The sequence below is a fragment of the Toxorhynchites rutilus genome, chromosome 1, assembly GCF_029784135.1.
Source record: "Toxorhynchites rutilus septentrionalis strain SRP chromosome 1, ASM2978413v1, whole genome shotgun sequence".
Classification (NCBI taxonomy): domain Eukaryota; kingdom Metazoa; phylum Arthropoda; class Insecta; order Diptera; family Culicidae; genus Toxorhynchites; species Toxorhynchites rutilus.
The window spans coordinates 194,887,461-194,908,228 of NC_073744.1; positions in this window are offsets into that span (position 1 = coordinate 194,887,461).

Genomic DNA, 20,768 nt, shown 5'->3' on the forward strand with positions numbered 1-20,768 from the left:
GAACCTTTGTTCGGAAAAATATCTTCACCTTAATAAACGGAAAAATACGTTTCTGCAGACACTCTTCTCTGTACATTATCGAGTTCATTGTTTTGTTTGTGACCAGAACAATGGTTTTCTGTCCACAGTTGCAAATCCCTTGTCAAATCAAGAACTTCCTGGCAAATTTATCCGCGAAAACGAACTTAAATTTGCTGAGGACATCTCCTCTGGTAGGCATTGTAGAATTTCAGACCTGGGAGCTGTCCATAATCCATCTTCACGTACGTTTCGTCATCCATCAGCATGCATCCTTCTTACTTTGTCAAAACCTTGCTGTGCATCTTTCGAGTGCGTCTTTTGGCCACCAGATTTTGCGTTAGCATCCTGTTTGGTTGCTTGCAGGCACCTAAATTACGATATCCTTTTCGCATACGAATTTTCCGGATGGTACTTTGATTAGAGTTGTGTTTTTTTGCGATGTGTCCGAGAATCCCGAATTTGTCTTAACTGTTCTCACCTTCTACCTGAGTTTCCGATCGTAAGATCCACTAAGACTCGTCCTCTGATCAACCTGATTAACAGTTGTACATTTACAAAAACGTTTCAGTATGCCACATACGGTCGATTCAGTCACATTCAGCGATTTCGCGATTTTAGTACTTGACCACGTTGAATTTTTATGGGTATACAAAATCAAATTTTCTCTCGGCTTCCTTCCTGCACAAAACAGAACGAATCAACGCGAAATTTTTACCGTCGAAAGATACAGGTTTTCCAAACAATATGCTGTCAAAAGATTTCAGATACGCCTACTACGACAGCTGCTATGTAATGAACAGTGATTACGGATTCAAACTGGGTCAAACCTTGGCTTGAGTGCACATCAAGCATTCTATACCTTTTTTGCTCAATTCCCCCCTTAATGAAAATTAATCCCAGTGCTTCACCCCTATCAGTATTTTTTAAGAAAGTCTGTAGCATATCAGTAAAGTGATGTAAGAATACAAACGGTTTCAAGTTATATTCGCTACAAATTTGATTTTATACTTGTATCTGATTACAAAAAAGGTATATAAAGTTTGGCAGGTCAGTATGGCACCTGCGCCTGAACGATTTCCGCCAAAAAAGTAATTCTTGAGAACATTGTCGAAAATCACACCTCATGTATTCGTTATCCAATCTGCTACGGTGTTTTGTTCCCATCAACAGCATTGTAGGAAATCCAGATTCACATAAATTCTACGCAAAGGCAACAACACTCGTAACGCTTATTCCGCATATCAGGATAAGAATCGATCATTTGTAAATGATGAGTTTGTTCTGAACCTGATCCGAAACTTTCGTCACTGCCAGTCGGAAGACATTTCAAACCATGTCCAAAGTTCTTTGAAATAAAGAAAATATGTTTCAAGTTTAACTTGTTGTAAAAGGTCTGTTCCATCATCATTCACTGACGAAAGTATTTTTTTTGGCAAAAAATCTTCAATAAGATTTTCAACTTCAACAAGAACGATAATTTCTGCAATTATGGTTTGAGTAAGAACAGTTTATCATTTACCCCAGATGTTGTGCTCCTGTCTCAGTGTTAAGTTGGTAACCCATTGCACTGTTGACATCTGTGGTAAAAAGCATTAGATTGGAATCATTAACAAGTAACCATCCGATGAACCAGGAAAACAATGCGCCAGATTTTACCAATCCTATGAATATGCACATATTAATGCTCAGTGAAAGATAATGCTTCCATAAATGTCAAACTGCATGACGATTAATAGCCTCATTTCACTATCGCCAAAACGCGTGCAAAAAGTAGTTGTCCCAGTTCGAAATATCAATATTCATCTTTCGAACTATCATATTGGCAAACTAGAAATGCATCTGAAATGCAAATGCTAAACTAAACACATGAATCGCCCATCGCGCGAATGCAAACATAAAAAAACCAATAGATTGCGGAGACATTGGGTGCATCGACGAAAAAAAACCGTCCATGTTTTTCAATGTTGAACAACGCACGCGCGTGTGGAACTTTATTTGCAATTCCCATTAGCAGCGATCGCGAATCCTTAAAGCAGTGCCGAGGTTCGTCAAACCACAATCTATGATATCTATCTATCTACCCGATGATTTAATCGACACTCGAATACTCCCACGAAGAAATGACACACCTCAGAAAAACGTTGCTGATCATTGATCACAATAAACATGTGACGGGGAATGCATAGTCGATCAACGGGGAATGCCAACGAGTCGATCTTGCGCGTGGTTTTCGTATTGATGCTTTGGGCTTATGTCTGGGAGATTTTCCGCAGCAATAAAACTTGTCACAGACGCCCCTTTGAGGAGCATAATTAACGCTAAACGCAACCGCGCGTCCAACGGAAAGATGCGTTAACGCAGTTTCCCAACTTGGGTGTGGTGATTCACTCTGTGATCAGTGACATTGATACTACCGATTGATAGGCTTTCCGAGAAAAGTGGCTTCCACGTATATTGAAGCTGTTTTCCACAAGACAGAGACTTCAAGGTCTTCAACGTTGTCCCAGTCCCAATGACTATTGGTAAACATGCCGCCACTTTGATGTTGTGCTGTGGTTCCCAGGCATTACACGGGCATCTGCGACGCCGCTGCGTTGTAAATGTCATAATTCTCCGCACTCTTTCTCTCATCCCTTTGCATTGAGCCGGTTATATCGAACTCTCGGCAGCCGCTGGGAGAAATCCGAGGAAACTCTTCTCGAAGGTATGTCAAGTGCAACCATACATAATACGACCGGGTTTCGTGGCGTAGCAACAGAAACGTTGGCTGGAACTGGATGCGTTACATAACCCCCGCCGGAGTGTTGTGATCTTTTCGTCTTAATTTTCGTCGCTGTCGCACCGATGACGGAATGGCGGCGGAATTTGGAACCCATTGTAGCATACATTTTGGGTTGAGCCCTTTCTTCATTCCCATGAACGAGTTGGAAGTTTTGTTTTGGTTTTAGTGTTGTAGGTGGAAGATTATGTTTTCATTAGCCTGATACCCTACTTCGGTAGATGATCAACAATGGATTATGACCAGTTGTTTTTTCTATTCCGGGTGGACTTGTTCGTTTCACAATGCTTCTATTACGTTTTACTGCGATCAACTCGTAAATTTAGCATAACCAAAAACATGCTAGTTAATGATAAGTTTGACAAAGAAAAATAAACAAATAACCAAACAGTCTCGCGTGCTCTATTCAAGCCCTAGATTCTATTTCCGACCAATCAAACTCGTATAAGTCCTAGTTATTTTAAATCACCAACATATAGAAAATAAGTTTCGTTTTAAGGTGAAATTTGACTCCAAAAATGTCAGTGTCGGCTAACTCCTTCAGAAGGTGAAAACGTTAACGTTAATTCAAAGTTTGAAAACATTTCGTTCCTAAAATGCTTAGTGTTCATATATAATCCAGATTAAAATTTAAATAAATATCCTAACGATACGTTGATTTTACTGAAAAAGACGGTAAACAGATGTTCATCTTATGTAATTAGGGGAAAACAGGATGAAACCGACACCCTAAAGATTCTCACATATTTTCAAGACCTCCCATGTTACTTTGACTTTGACTGAAACCTACCTAAACTCTGAATGAACCATTTAAAAGTATCCCTTTTTTAAAGTAGAACTCGAAGTTTTTATGTGAAATAAATGGGGATACGGGTAAGATCGACACCTTTAGAGAAACGAATGGAAACTTGTTACAATTATTTCAATGTATTAAGTAGATATCTATACACTGTGTGGACACTTTAAGATGGGGGAGAGCGATACTTGCAAATTGTGTGTAATAAGATTGCGCAGATTTTGAATGATAAAAAAGCAAACAAAATCATGTAGTTCAACTGCAAGAGAAAGGTGTTCGCTGATGGCTTATTGAACCCTACAGATTTCGCTGCTGATGCAGTCTTATGGCGGGTTTACACTAGGGAGATCTATAGCTATAGATGGATTTATTCACCTGAAAATAGGTGTAAACGGGTGAGAATAAATATGATACACTTATTCTAGGTATATATAACATGAATAAATTCAGCATATGTAAACGCTTGTGAATTTCTCACTGGTGAGAAATCATTAAAGTTGGATGCAGTTCTACTTCAGGTGAATAAATTCACCGAAAATATGAATATATTCATTATAGAAGTTCACGCTAGTGTAAACAGTTGATGCGATTTCCATAAATCTCATCATATTTCTTCACATGAATATATCACTAGTCTAAACCCACCCTTAGGCTTGTGGAATTCCGGTTGGATTCCGATCTAGAAATCTCAGCCATCATTTGTGTTCGTCGTATTGAAAGGATGTTTTACATTGTTTTTTTTTTTCTGGCCAATTCAAAAGTCAGGCGATTCTCAAGATAAAACAGGTAATGGATAAATTCCTGCTCCTTGTTCGGAGTAAAAAAAAGTGTTTTGGATAGCTTAGATGAGCATCCACGGGAAATGAGCCTATGGGTGTTGAACGTAGGAATACCATGCCAGGCTTTATTATTGACATGTTCTGTTTAATGTGGGTTTTGGGTGTTTTATCAGTCCAGCTCTGCAATTTGGCATCCCAAATATAAACACGAGGCATCTACAAAAAGTTGAAAAGCATTTTTCCTTCCAGTGAAACACAAACCTGGTGTCGGTTTGTTGGTTATCCTGAATGGACTCGAAATTTAAAAACATAGCATCGATAAGAAAAATCAGCACTGAGACGAACCAGCCCAGGAGGCTGAAAGTCTCAAAAATAAAGAAAAAAAAAAAAAAAAAAAAAATCAGCAACCGTCTTACAGAATACACTGAACGATGACCTAAGATAACGGGTGTTAAATAAAAAATGAGAATTTTTTCAATACCTTTCAGTAACTCAAATAAAGTGCGTTAAATTTTCTTTCTCCAAGAAAATTGCTCTTTGGGCTCCCTAGAAACAGTAGGCGTGTTTGGTTTGGCTAGTTTGAATTTAGTCAAAGCAAAGATGGCGTCGAAACAGCACGTGCTCCGTGAACGCATTGTACGGTTCTACGGAACGCATTTCCAGCAAGGAAAAAAGTTCACAGTGGCACATTTTAAGAAAGAAAATGTACCTGTCAGTACGGTATATCGTATCCTGGGTTCCCTGAACGTAGAGCGGAAGGTCGGAAGTGGTCGTCCGGTGACGATAATGGCGAAGCAGAGGAAGACATCGTTAAAGAAGCTATTTGACAACAAGGACGCAACCAGCCTGCATGACGCCGGTCGGAAATATGGCTGCTCCCACGTATTGATCCATCGGACCCTCAAGATGGAAGGAATCGTCTGCAGGAAGAAGACGAGGTCGCCGGAGTACACGGAGGAGCAGATTGAGACGGTTAAATCACAGTGTCGGTGGATGACCAAAAAATACCGCGGGACGTCTTTCGTTCTGGACGACGGAAGCTATTTTCCGCTATCCAAAACGCATATTCCAGGAATTGATAATTACTACTCCAGCGACAAGTCATCCACACCGCCTGAAGTGAAATACAAGTTCAAGCACAAGTTTGAAAAAAAGGTTATGTTGTACATCGCCATTTCTGACCGGGGCATTTCAAAGCCTTGGTTTAAGCCGAGCGGTCTGGCAATCAACCAACAAATCTATCGATAAGAGTGCCTCGATAAAATCCTGCTGCCGTTCCTGAACGAGCATCACGCGGATGGGAAGTACGTCTTCTGCCCGGACAAGGCGTCTTCCCATTACGCCAAGAAGACGCTGGCGTATCTTGAGGAGAAGAAGATACCGTTCGTGCCGAAAGATCGTAACCCAACAAACTTGCCCCAGTGCCGCCCAATAGAGGATTTCTTTGGCTGACTCAGTGCCCTAGTGTATAAAAAACAATTGGAGGGCCATGGACACGAAGCAACTGACTACAAGAATCCGGAATTGTATCCGGAAAATGGACGTAAGTGCCGTACAACGTTCTTGTGAGAGCATCGCGACAAAGTTGCGTCGAACAGCAGACCACGGCCCTTACTCAAACACTCACTGACATTTTTTTGAAGAAAATACATTATGTTATTAATAAAAAATACTGAAATCGATGAAAAATAATTTTTTTTATATGTGATATGATTTTTTTTATATGTTATTGAAAAAAATTTCATTTTTTATTTAACACCCGTTAATTTAGGCTCACAAAAATATCGAATTTTCCCAAAATTTTCCGACTGTAACGATTAAATTCCACGCGGACTAACTCCTGTTTTGTTGTTGTTTGTTTTGATAGCAAAGTGATTTCCGCAGCTGTGGGGTGACTCGAAACTTAAGAAATGACAAGTGTGTTCAGGGGACAACGTAAAATTTGCAAAGAATTGCTTTTAACTGGAAAAATCTATCCATTTCAAGAGCCAAATTTAAGTTTCAAAACCCCTAGGCCTGCAATAACCATGTTGTCTCCGCCCAGATAGGCTACCCGATGAATGAAGAAAGATGAGATCGAATATAGTTAAAGCTGTTGATCTATACTGATCGATCGTTTATTCGAAACTGATTCTTTTCCGAGCATTTCTTGCCTTATTTATACTATTAGTCCCATAGTCATTTGACTAGTCTACAGTAATTGTTTCTTTGGTCGGGTTCCTTCTCGAATGTTCGCTATAATCAATTACGAGTTGTATAGCGGGTTTGTTTCCATCCGTTCCTATTGTATGACAATTGGGTTGTTGTTGTTTATATGATTGGTATGATTGTTGTGTTGTCCTCAAAGGTGACTATTATGTGTTGTCCAATTACGTGTAAACAATGATTTTTTTCAGGCTGTGACTAACTAAAGGTAAGTAAGCATACGTATATGTATATATAATATAATAACTGTCCTTTTTTCAGCTGCGGCTTCAGACTCTGCGGTGAATGTGAATAGTGTTTTTTGTGTAGTTTTCTTCTGTGTTGTGATTAAAATGTTTGTAAAAATAAAATGTGTGTTGTTTCTTTGTTGGCCCTGACACATGTAAAGGATTGAAATTACAGTAGAACCCCGATTATCTACGGAATAGTCTGGCAAGCTCGCCATGGATGACGAAAATCGCGGATAACGTAGTAAAGTCGTAGTTATATATGGATAGTTCCTATGTAAGGTCCAAAGCAAAAGAGCCAGAGCCTATCATTGACTGACAAATTTCGGGAAGCTCTATAGAATTACTAAAGGACTCGCCTTCGCGGATAATCGGGCTTCTGCTGTACTATGAAGTCACGTGCGGGGATATGGACAGTTTCTGAAAGAAACGTTTATTCTGCAGCTCGGAACAACAAAACATACAATAACGCTTTTGCAAAAAAAACAAAGACGTTGTTATGGACCCAGCTTAGATAGCTGGGCTAAAAATAAATTAAAATAATCAAATATCAAATTTGTAGCGCAATGTGCATTTGAAAAACAAAACAATGCCAGCAGGAGGAAACCACATGTTTCGTTTCCTTTTCTTCAATAGTTCTATATAGCTCCCAAGATAAGCGCGCCAGCGAGAGCGCATTAGACGAAGGAATGGAAATAAACATTTATTGTCGACAATTAGCCGGCAATGGGAGTCCTTTTTCGTGGGAAGCATGTTCAGTTAAGACCCAAGGCGAGAGCGCTGTTTGGGACACTCGAGATGTGATAAAAATTATTTTGTTTAGGTTTCGCCCTTTATCGCGCATGAAATTTCAGCATTTATTCAGCTACTCAACAGCTACAAATTACACAAACAAATTATTCGAAATGACCTACATTTGCCTTCCAGCATAGGTGGAGACGATCTGACCCTTTATCGATTGCAGCACGCACTGTTTCCATAGGAAGGTTGTTCAGCGACTCAATATACGAAGGGCGAATAGAACAAAGTGCGAAAGATATCACCATTATCCATGCCATACTTTTCGAGCCCAACTATCACAATACGATTTTCGACGTTTCCCCACATGATCGTAAACAACTGATACTATAAATTTATTGTGCAATAATGAACTATGTAACAACTTTCAAATACCTGAAGAGAAGGATTATATACGTCTATTACTGTTTGCGTGCAGAATACGTTTACTCATGTAGGGGAAGACGAGGTAAGATCGCCCCCCTAAGAAACCCAATTTTCAGTTAAACGTCCTTTAGAATTTCCCCTATTTGTTGTGCTGCATATCATTGAGTATATAGTATCCTACTATTGAAAATTCGTAACTGTTGGTTGTATATCTTTTTTGGCGTTTTTTCATTGAGTTTTGAAACCCGCGTGACCACCAGCGGGGTAGAACGGACCATGACGGGGTAAGACGGAGCGATGCTATTTTCAAACGGTTTAGCCTAGTAAAAATAACAGGAACAGTGTTGTCTAAGGTAATAATAGTTCAGGGTTGTTCATAAATTACATACAAACTTCTGAAAAGGCCATCAATATTCCACGTGCAGAATTTTAAAAATATTCGTGAAAAATTTACCAAATTGTCGGAATCGATAAGGACGATTATCTACGTGTGTCTGAAATCTCTCGAAATCTGTTCACATGAATGATCCCGAAGCAGGTATTTATAGTTCCGATTCGATATGTTGTTTCGTTCAGCCAGTTCAAATGCCAGTTGCTTGACATCTAGCATTGTGATTGCGTAGAAACGATTCTCCAGCTGCAGCTAATGCTCCACCAGTTCTTGTTCCTGAGTAATGGTAAACACTGGATCAATTGATCTGAGCTTCATCGTCGGTGATTTGTTGGTGGTTCTAGGAATTCCAATACTGACTGATGCTGTCCTGATGGACATGCCGATTTAGCCATATTCAGCATATCCAACGTCCATTGCATCCGCGAGGCATTTGTGTGTGAACAAGAGAGGTTCACGAAAGAGCCAGCCTGGTTACCCTAGATGAGAACTTTCAGAAATGCATCCAAAAATTTGGAAAGAAGTGCTCCTATTCCGAGCACGAAATTGTCCGGAATCTGTTCGTTGTACAGTAAAATCATAAGTTTAAGTTAAGGTTAAGTTAAGTAGGTAGTTTTTTTTAATCATTGAAAAAAATCAATATGTTTAACATTCAAAATCTTAAAAAAATCAATCATTCAAAACAAGCATTTTTTCATGCAATCTAGACTGAAGATGCATAGCAATAGCTAGTCACCCAATATGTTAAGAACTTTGTACCAAACAAAAATAATATGAAATAAATAATATTTATGCAAAAAAAATAAATTAAAATGCTCAAACTTTTGTCACTTTCTTTTTTTGCTTGAGTAGTGGTCTTATTGTTTTGTCCGACACTGTATATTGTCACCTGCAAAAAAAAGTTCACCGCACTTGGAATATTATTTCAATGTTTTGCTCAATCAAAGACTTCTATAGATATCTGGCAATACTCCAATTTATTTAGGGCTGCTAAAAATGCATGGTAATGATTTGGGAGTCATTTTTATGTAAAAAAAACTGCGACAAAAATTGTTTTAATTCCTGCATAACCACAGGTGCAATAAAAGGGAGCCTACAATGTTTTTGGACAGTGGCAACTGTATTTCCACCAACTTTTTCAACAGTTTCAATGGATTATTTTTTTATCAAAGGTAAACATATGTTCTTCCTCATGTAAGGACTGTGTTCTCTGAAGTTTGAGTCGTTTCCTTGCCTAGTTTTCACGACCTTATAAAGGGTAAAAGTAATGAATGCGGTTTTTCACGATAACCAATGTCTGGAAATATTTTTCTGAAAATGTGTTTTGTACCAAAGAAACTGAATCTTACAAGCTGCCCAGTAATCTAGAAAGTCTCCCAATTGAGCGAGTTCAATGATGACATTTTTTCGCAATAAAAAAAATTGGTTGCATATAGTTGGAATATTCAAAATATATTGGACAATAATATTGCATTCTTGTTTGCCCAAATTTTGATCGTAATACCCTTCCAGTCGATTAGACCAAAAATGAAATCAGTGAGCTCGGGTGACACATGTACTTTCTTATCATAAGATGCTTAAGTAAAACGACAATGTTGACATTTTGAATCGGTGTTGAAGTAAGCTCGTTCTGCATTCTGAGATTCGGGGCCTGAAAAAGTACTGGTTGCCGAACCAAATTTTGACGCTCTCTGAAAAAGTATACCACTCTCTTATAAGATCTGCATCATAGGAATGCAGCTTCACGTAAATAATATAGAATTCGACATTTTCAGTACGTTACGATTACTTGTTGATTATGCCGCAACCAGTTTAACAAACAACGCACTCAAGAATTACATAAAATAAAATTACTCACAGAAAATGATCAATCAAAGAATTCTTTAGCACACAAATCATAGTCTGGAATTAATCGATCTATGTATCAAACATCCTGTTTTTATTGTATACATAAAAATAAGTGGCACAAAACTAGCTGAATTCATTCAACACATCTAATTCGTGTGACCATTTTTTTTTATTGGAACCCAGTAATTATTAAGTAGCGCGCGCTTGGACAAACAAAAAAAGAAATGCAAAAATCGCCTAATTGAGTTGATATTTTACAGCTAGGCAGGAAGTGATTTAATCTCTACCGAGCCAGTTTTAAACACGGTTAAAATTAGGACACAATTCAACCTTTCTCCTGTTTGTACTACTTTTATGCTTCGCTTTTGTTCTGCCGTTTTAGTTTGGCATTTACAAGATATGCAACGTGATCTTTGACTACTTATAAAGGAAGCACTACTGTATAAAAAAGTCGTACTTCCGAGTGCGATTGTTTTCGTTTGGTCCACTTTTTTACTTTACTCTCTCGTCTCAAAATTGACGTAGAATTTGATTCGATAACAAGGTATTATGCAAACCGCCATAAGCCCACATCGGACCCAAACAAAAACAAGTTTTCACTTTCGATCCATCTCATTTCCTAGAAAGAATGATGGAGTCGTATACTAATTATAATTTCTTCAGTTGGGGGCGGACTGAGGTTTTGTCGCAGCGCATTTATTCTTCCGAAAAGCGTATACAATGTGGAGGTGGTAATGTACTTTACGCCATCGGAAAAGGGCAGCGGTTCAGCTCGAATCGACCTCTCATAAACCTAGTTTTTTTTTATTTCGAGACCTATTATTTAACAACCCCCATTTCTTGCTCATCCTGATGACTTTCGATCACTACTCTTGCTCCAGCTGTTTTCGATGGAGCGAGAAAGATAAAATGTCATCTCTATTTCAATGATTAGCATAAATCCGGCGGACACAAACAAATTCGGTGCTCCGGGTGCTTTCTCTAGACCCAGCGCCGGTGAATCCGATGGAAGCGCAAGGGTTCGGATAAATGATGTGTGTTTTTAGTAGGTCGAACTGCGAAAAAAAAACTCTATGATGTTATGTATTTGCCTGGTGAGGCAGATATATACAAAATATCATTCGAGTATTCGCATTTTCCTGCACCGGTGGTGATGAGCTTCGGAAATTAGAAAGTATAAGATTTTAACCGTAACAAAAATAGGGAGTATAAAAATCTGTCACCTCTTATCGCCGCATTTCATTGCCATGGTTATCGTTCACTAGTGCAGCTGGATAGTCCAGAGATAGAGACCAAGTTTCAAGATGAAGGTGAGTATGCGTGATATCCGAGTGTGTTAAAAGAGACAATCATTGATGTGGAAGAGCTTTAAAAATTCAAAGTGAAACCGTTGTGAACATTTTATCCCATTTATTTGTAGATTATTCTGACACTACTTACGGCTGTGATTTGTGCGGAAACTATTGAGCTAGGACCGTTGCTAAATCTACTGCGTTCATCATCAGCAACGGATGTGGGACCCACATTACAGCTTGTTCCACCATATCCACAATTTAAGCCTAACCAGCAACAGGTGCAATTTTATACTGTTCCAATAGATGGTGATATAATCTTGTTGACTAACAATGACATCGATAATCATCACCCGGAACATTCAGAGCTCGACGATGATCTGAAAATCAAGCAAACCGTTCCAACTCAACAAAAACAATACTCCAAAACAAGTGATTCGGGTCAGAATACGGTTCAGTATGACATAGTACCATCAAAATCGTTCTCCTTTACGTACACAGACCATGTGCGACCTAGATCCCTGATCGATAGAGATGGAAATGATGGCGATCAAAGTATATCTCAACAACGGCATGACGCTCCCACGCCAACGAACGATGGCTCTGGCGGAAATACTCAACAGATGAACTATGTTGTTGAAATGATAAAATCCGACACCTATTCATACTCACTTCCAGTGCAGATAGTTGAAAACAGCAATATCATAAGTGACAGCCCCATCGAATCTACAGAAACTGAAGACGAAACGCTCAGTCACGTACCGGATGGTACAGTACAGGCAACTGAGCAACTTCAGCAAGTTACTGTCCCGGTCAATGCAAACGATATCCAGGCCAGCGACGCCGTGCAGTATGTGCTAAACAAGGAACCATACGACGGAGCTGCACCAGATCAACAAATTGCTGTCCCAGTTCATTATGTTCCGGTTGATAACCAACACTTTACCCCTGAATATCAATATATATCCGTTCCCGACGCATCAAACGATGCTCAACAACCGTTCGCAACCGTTCCAATCGAATACGTCCCGGTGCCAGTGCCTGTCCCGGTGACAATCGACGAATTAATCACCAGACAAAATGCACAGTCATCTTATGGAATCTACGAGTCTGCGGTCCCCGTAATCATCAATGAAGCAATCCAATACGTACCTGTTCCACAGTACACTCAAGAATCTCATGGAATCACATATGATTCCCCCGTACAGTACACCCATACGTATCCCACCTTGGGACATGTCAACCAATATTTACAATACGAAGGATTGCCGGAAGGCCAGGCCCAAATCAATGAGAATTATTTGAACACAGTGAATGGGGGTGCACAGTTTGTTACACACCAGAGCCAACCACTGTTGGTGAACTATTACGTACCATCCAATTCTCTCCAGTCCACCCAGCAGTATGCGCCCTCTTCAGGAACCCACCAAAGTGAAAACCTACCCCAGATTACCCCTCCGACAGTGGAGGACGATTCTGTGCACATCAACGCCGCTCCCGATGTAACCAATTCGCTGCTCCAATCCCAGGATCAGTCGAATGGTTCGGAAAATCTAGTTCTCCCGGTTGGAGGCGCACCTCAGCTACCGACGGACGTGGTTGTAGCGGGTACACCCTCATCCGAAACGTTGATTTCGGTAACATCCACCGAGAGGAGTCCGGGCGAGGACTTTGGTGTGATCAGGAGTGTTGAAATAGGTCACCAAGAGGGTGTGCCAGAGGCAGAGAATCAGCCCAAGGCCGAAGAGCCCTATCCTGGGCTGGAACATGCGCAACGGGTGATTAGTGCTATAAGCGAAACGTAGCGAGTTCTAGTGTTCATTTATGATTTGTCTTAGGAATGTATTTATTTATATAGATAGTGTAATGTAGGTAATGATGATTTCTATTGCTGTTGATTTTCTGTTTTGACTAAACATTTCTTACATGTTTCTTTTCTCTATTAACTGATTGTACACTCAACCATAACTTTGAATTTTTCTACAAAGCTTTTCTATCGATTGTATGTCTTCGTCTGAGCTGTCCATTTCCACTACCATCAATTATCCTATGCACAACACTACACTTACATTGAGGCCATAATTAAGTCTGAGATGAATGATGCTGTTCTTGTTTTGTTTATTTTTTTAGTGTTAAGAATAAAATTTGTTTACTAATGCAACGAATGACTGATAGTATTTTTCCTTGCAAGATAATATGAATAGGGTTTTGATGAGTACTATAGGCTATAGATAAAATAAAATGCAACGAAGATATATCAATGTTATACTTAATCCGAAATTCGATGGCTCCAAATATTGAAATAAAGCACTGTTCACCTAGCATCCGTTCGCATACTGCACGATCAGTGACCGCTACAAGAATGTTTTGACAGCGTTTGTTTATATAGCAATCCTATTCCAGTGGTGAGAGTTCACCGCTTTCCGTGCAACGAGTCAGAACATATCCCAGACGGAAGAGAATAAAATTAATCTTGCACACCCACGATTGAAATCCAACGTGATCAGGTGCGACAATCAGGGTCCAACATTTTCGAAGACGAAACATGAAAATTGACTTTCCTCTCAGTCACTTCACTTCGAGTTGGACTACTTCGGCATCCGCTTTCATCATGACTAGTTCATCAATCATCCTCGCTCTAAACGCTCGTTAATACATTTACATTTCGAGTCAATTCAATTTTAGCAAATGGTTATTCTAATTGACGTAACGAATGAATACGAATCTAACTCTTCAATCAACCTGACTTCAATTCACCACCACTACTCCACCCTGACATGTACTTTTTCACTGTTTGGCTGGTTGCACCGCCCTCCCGGCCAAGCGCACGCAACGATGTAGCCACTTTTCGCTCGATCTTCCTCTTCAACATCCTTTGGAGCTTCTTGTCGCTCAGGGTCATCGGCCGTCCGGAGCCGGGTTTTCTTTCGATGCTCTGATTGTTGTCCATTAGTGCCAAGATGTTGTAGATGCCGGAGCGGGCGTATCCGGCGTCCACAAAGTGCCGCACGATGCCCGTTTTCGACGCGGCGGGGTACCGTTCTTTGAACGCGCACACTTCTGAACGGAGTAGCTTCACTGTTTTCGCAATTACGGTTAGAGTTCGACTGATAGAGCTGTCATTTTTTTTCTGTTGACTCATAGGTTACTATGATTGATGCTGCATGGGTAGTTTCGTCAGTGCGTGTGAAGGTAAACCCATGAAAAATGGGGAATTTTTGTCTATTTTTTTTTTTTTTGAATACAAACGTTATTTGGTCGATTTTTCAATTAGTTGAAGTGGTGGATGGTTGTCCTCGACATCGCAAATCGTTCATCTCACTGACAGTAGAACAAGCACATAAAAAATGAAAAATGTTCAGTGATTTCATCATGCAAAGTGCCATTTTTTTTTACAAAAAACGCGTTGTGGAATCGTTGCTTCAAGGAAACCATGCAACATGCCACACCGCGTATGTTACAATCGTTTTATTGGAAGAAACGGTCGGCTTTTGGATAACATTTCCTATTCGTGATAGACCAATCAGTTGGCTTACAACATTGTAATTTATTTTGACATCGCATGAAGAATGATCCAGGCTCCTCGGGCTAGGAGCATTGGACCGTATGAGATATGATGCCCAAGTTATATTTGTCGCAAAAATACTCTTGGGCGATATTGACTTAGCTCGCAAAAATACTCTTGAGCGATATTGACTTAGCGTTCAGCTGCATCCCAATAGGAAGTATCCCGTGTCGGGCACACGTACAGAGCATCGAAGACTGCAACATATCAATTATGAAAACACTTGTAATACTAACCTCGAGCCAACCGCGAGTAATCGGTTACATATTACTAACATAGTTGTAAGACAAAAATTGTCAAAATATTGGACTCCCGGCCCCGTCAGGCTAACGCCACATGTGCCTTAATAAAATATATATTTTGGGAAAAAAAATTGACTTAGCGGAAATACTGATACAACTAAATATATAAATATGGTCAATTCGAGTTCAACGTAGTTTATATGTCAAACTACGTTGAACTCGAATTGAGCTAGGGTGAACTACAGGTGAGCTAGATTTTTTTTGTATCGTATTCGAAAATTACTCTAATATATAAAATAGCGCGCAGTGTTGTGTTCAGACACACTGACAAATTTGTGAATTTTGTTGATATAAGCTCGTTTTTCTGTATGTTTTTTTCACAAAATTGAACGCGGAGACAAAGTAAACTAAAATGTATGAAATTTCTCCCAAACTGTACACTTTTAAGACTATTCATTCTTCTTCCGGTTTTCATCTCGCACAACATTTTTTCTAACAATGCGTATCAGAACGAAATTTCTATCACAGCAAGAGGCATAGCTTCAATACAAACTGATGCCCAAAACATGACCGGAGTTTAACAAATTGTTAAGCATACCTTCAGCCCTTATATGATACGCGAAGAAATACGATGCTCTAGAACAGGGCCCCCTTCCATATATATTCGAGCGGTTATCGGGCTGATGTCGACCGTAACGGTCCGAGCTGCTACAAAAGTGCTAGAATTCAACCCCGCCTGCACCCCGTAGGCAGCACTGCCTATAGTTTCAGCCATAATTGTGCACGACTAACTGTACTGAGCGAAACAGCATCACTGCAGCAAATATCTTCCCTCCTGCTCCTTAAACTGTCATCAAAACAAAACAGCGAATAATCTGCAATCAAATGGTGTGAGTTTTATTTTAATTTATACATGCTTAGCACACAAGTTATCGTTAGTTCACTAATTTAAATCGATTTCAAGAATACGCTAGACCTGGTGAATCTGGGATGTTCTCATAAAAATGTCTCAATTGTTTGAAGAAATTAAGCTTGATTTTCACAGACCGGTTATTAGTGGTGTAGCAGAAAAGTAATGGCTGCGAACACAAAATTGAGTTTGTATTCCTTAAAGTCAAAGAGTTATATAGTTTTGTCCTTCATGCTGTGATATTACTTTTGTGTTCACCAATACGAATTCTGTTTTATTTTTAGTTATTCTGCAGTGCCTTCTCCGGAGTATGCCGCCTACAAAATAATGGGGCAGTATGCATTTGCCGTGCAGACGACAGGGCTCAGTGGCACCAAAAACAGCTGATCGCCAAACAAAATCCTCAGCCGGATAACGAAAAAATTTGCGATTGTTGATGGGAAAAAGATATGCTGGCGGTGTACATTTGTGGCATTGTAATATGACAAGACGGAAATACCGTCACTTATCAACGATCATAACGTCAGGTATTTACATTGGTTTTTACTGGTCGACATAAGCTAATAGACCAATGTTTTGTTTCTGCCATGAAGATAAGAATGAGTTCAATAACATCACCAGATTATCGCTCGTTAACCCATTCGCACTGAATGCAGCCTTTTTAACCTATTTGCATGGCAATATACCAAGCATCTTGCTGTACGTAGTGCATCAAAATAGTATTTGGAAACATAACCATATTCGATCTGCGCAGGTTTGGTGTTTTTGTTAACAACTTAGAATTAAGGTAGAGAAAGATAGAGAAATATTTACCACAATGTTCAGCATATAATTCCAAAAGATGGACAACCGTGAGGAATCAATGACATATAATTTTACGAAATAGTTATGTAGTATATTTTGAAAAAAGTCATGTATGTTATACAATGGAAATTATATGATGGTGTGTACTTAAATATTTAATATAATAAATTATGCAAACGGTTATCGTTGATTTTTTATTGTTTCATGCTTCTTGAAAGAAATAATAGCCATAATAAGAATCGAGCAGGGCGCTGCAATCGGTCGGCGCGGTGCCAGATTGGCACAGTGTTGGGTGTCAAATACGAAGGACAGGTCGACAAAATCGTTGCAAAATGGCACGATATCGGCACCGTTGTCGACACCATTTGTTGGGACCAATCTGAGACAACAATGTAGAGTGAGGGGTTTTCAGATTTGTTTTATGGCAGAGCACTTTTTATAGCAAAAATATATGACGGAGCACCTGGATTTTTTAATCAATAAAACAAATCATATTTACTCGACGTTATCCAACTATCCGCAACTATTTAATGATTTTTTTTTTCCTTTGTAAGTCTATATAAAAAAAAAATCGCGGCACTAGAGATATTGTTCTAATTTTTGTACAAATAAAGGCACAATAAAATGAGCTTACAAGGCAGCGACGGCAGTGTTTTTGGGGTTAACGGGCAGTGGCAACTATATTGCACCCTGTTTTTCAACAGTTTCAATAGTTTATCAAAGATAACACATTCTATGTAAGGATTATATTCTCTGAAGTTTGAGTCGATTCCTTGCCTAGTTTCCACGGCCCTATAAAGGGTTAAGCCAGGGTTGCCAGGTGTATTGAACAAAAATCTGGATGTTGGAAAAATAAAAGTCTGGATTTATCTGGATTTTTGTCGACATTTTTTATATCTAATTTTTATTGAACATTTCACGAGAACGACGTTTAATATTTGTGGGAGCGGACACGGTTTGCTGACGAGCAATGACAATGAAATGTCTTTCTCAAGGCAGGTGAAGAAGGAGTTTGGCTTGAGTTTGTCCACAAGGGCCCTTCAGGAATCCCATTTCACCACCGTGGGTAGTTGTGACTCGAACTTTACCCCAAAACATGACTACATTGGTTCGTTCATCCAGAGAATAGTCTGAAAAATCAACATTGCGCTGCTCTCTGAATTCCTCATCAGTTCGCTAAATAATTTCATCATTTTCAGTGCGCGTTAGACAGGTTTGATGTTCTCTCTCGATGGCATTGAACATGTTCAGATTTATCGTAACCGAGTCGTTGAAGTTGATGCATTAAATTAGCCTTAAATTCGTTAAACCGTTCAACAGATATTTTCCATCGTTCAAGTGCTCCCTAAAGAGAAGTTCAGCCGTTGTCCCAATCTACTCATTTTCCAAGCTCTCGTAATTTTATTGATCAAACGCAACTTTATTCAGATCTTTCAGCGGTTGCATGAACTCATTTGTGTAAAAAATATTCAATACCGTGCGGAAAAGACGTGAAATGCTCGAATGAAGAATCGGTAGGACTCTCACTTTGAAATAGTTTGTTCATGTTGTTAATCACTTTGAGCATGTAAGACAAAAATGTCAAATAAATATTAGTTTACCACTTTGAAATTCTCATCATGATTAATATGATTCACAAATCTAAAGTAGATTCGGAGTGGTTCATATCTGACAAGCACTCTTTGCACCACTGCCTCCAGTGAAAGCCATCTAGTCGGGCAAAGATGCAGCAATTTCAAGGGTTTTAATTCAAGACTTTCCTTAATCTCATCACACTTATTAGTACGCAAGGGACTGCGGCTAAGACATTGGTTTGTTCAATTTCATCTGGAATATGCTTACACGCATACGTAAAGCATAAGACAGAACTAACAGTGTTCGTACAAATTTCAAACCAAACTTCATTTGTCAAAAAGTATCAATTAGTTGACCTCCGGACAAACTGTGTTGGGTTACCTCAAGATTAGTGACTATTTCTTCGACAGATCCGTTGATTCGCTGGTAATCAAATTGAACGGATTGATTGCTTGACTAATGGAACCATCTCCGAGAACATTCGTGATCACAGCAGTCGCTTTTGTACTTCTCAGTCGAAGCATTCTTGCTTTCTTCAAGAAATCCTCCATTCCCTTAATACACTTTATGTCTTTACTACATACTTTGCAGAAACAGGATGAATCACCATTTTGAATCACCGTTCCAATAAAACTAGCTTTCCAAACCAACTCAATGGAGTGAAATGTGATTGCAAAACTGTTTTTAAATCTAGAAAAATCTGGGCAAAGTCCAGAAAGTCTGGACTAGACAAAGGATTGTTTTGGATATCTGTATGCTTTACCGAAGTCTGGAAGTCTGGCAACCGTGGGTTAAGCGGGAAAACTTCACATCATTTTCTCATCAAAATTCAACAAAATGAACAGATGTAAAATTATATGAATATACATTAAATTGTTAATATGTTAGTACAAATTACTCACAAATACTGGAGTAGGCAATTAATTTTCGAGAAAAATTATAATTTGTTTTCAAAAAAATCAGTGTATTGAGATGAACCTGGTGGCTTTCTTTCTATTTCTGCTGATGTAATCTCTTGAATTAAATTAGTAAATCAGTGTATTCGAGTTCCAACAAATTCCAGAACGCAAATGCCAAATGCATTCGCTAAATTGTTCATCTTGTACGAACTTATGCGCGCTCATCTATTTGTTGAGTTTTTAAAAGTACAATAATAATACTAATAATCGACCCCAAAGGATCATCGACCACTTTGAGAACCCCTGTGCTAAAACATCGCGGAATACTAATTTCCCGCGGAGCACCATTTGAAACCCCCTGCTCTAGAAAAACGTTCAAACAATTGACGCTACAAAGAATTAAGTGTGCAAAACAACAGAAACATACCGTTTTGTCTCATATTCCGAACACTTAAGCTTTGATGGCCGTTGAACAGTGTCTCATTACTCAAAATGGTACTTTTTCACGAAATTATATTGATTCTTGGAACCGATTGAGCCTTCTTTTTCATTTGACAGCAGTAAAGCTGATTTACAAATACATATTCATGGTAAAAAACTAAAAAATGTTTCATCGCATTTGTCTCAAATTCCGAACACCATTTTTGCCACTGACTCATATTCCGAACACTTTTGTCTCAAATTCCGAACAGCGAAAATGCATTTAATAAAAAAAATCACAACTTTTGAATCACTGGACCGATTTATTTGATCGATATATCAAATCAAAGCCAATCAGCTAGTCTTTGGAAAAATATTATACTCAAAAAAAATTGTATTTTGTTTTTGTAATTATTGATTTTATTTGCTTTTTATAGGTTCTATGGTTTCGGGGCCAAGGGCGCTATATTTTTAACATTTTTTTTCTTGAGAGCAGAGGTTTTTTTACATAACATACCTAAAAACAGAGATGTGATTTTTTTTTCGTTTTAGAGTTATGATTTTTCAAAGTTGAGATGGTTGCGGTAGCTTATTGGACAGAAGATAGGAATATAGGAAATCTAGTTTCCCTGCAAGGTTAAAATTTTAATATTTTTTCAGATTTTAAAATTAAAGACCGGCTAATTGGCTTTAATTTAATATGTCGATCATCTGAATCGGTCCAGTAGTTCGAAAGTCTTAAATTTTTGAAAACACTTAAGTTTTGTTGGCTATTAAACAGTGTCTCGTTATTTAAAATGGCACTCTTCCGCGAAATCGAGAAAAAAAACTAATTTACTTTCATTTCACTA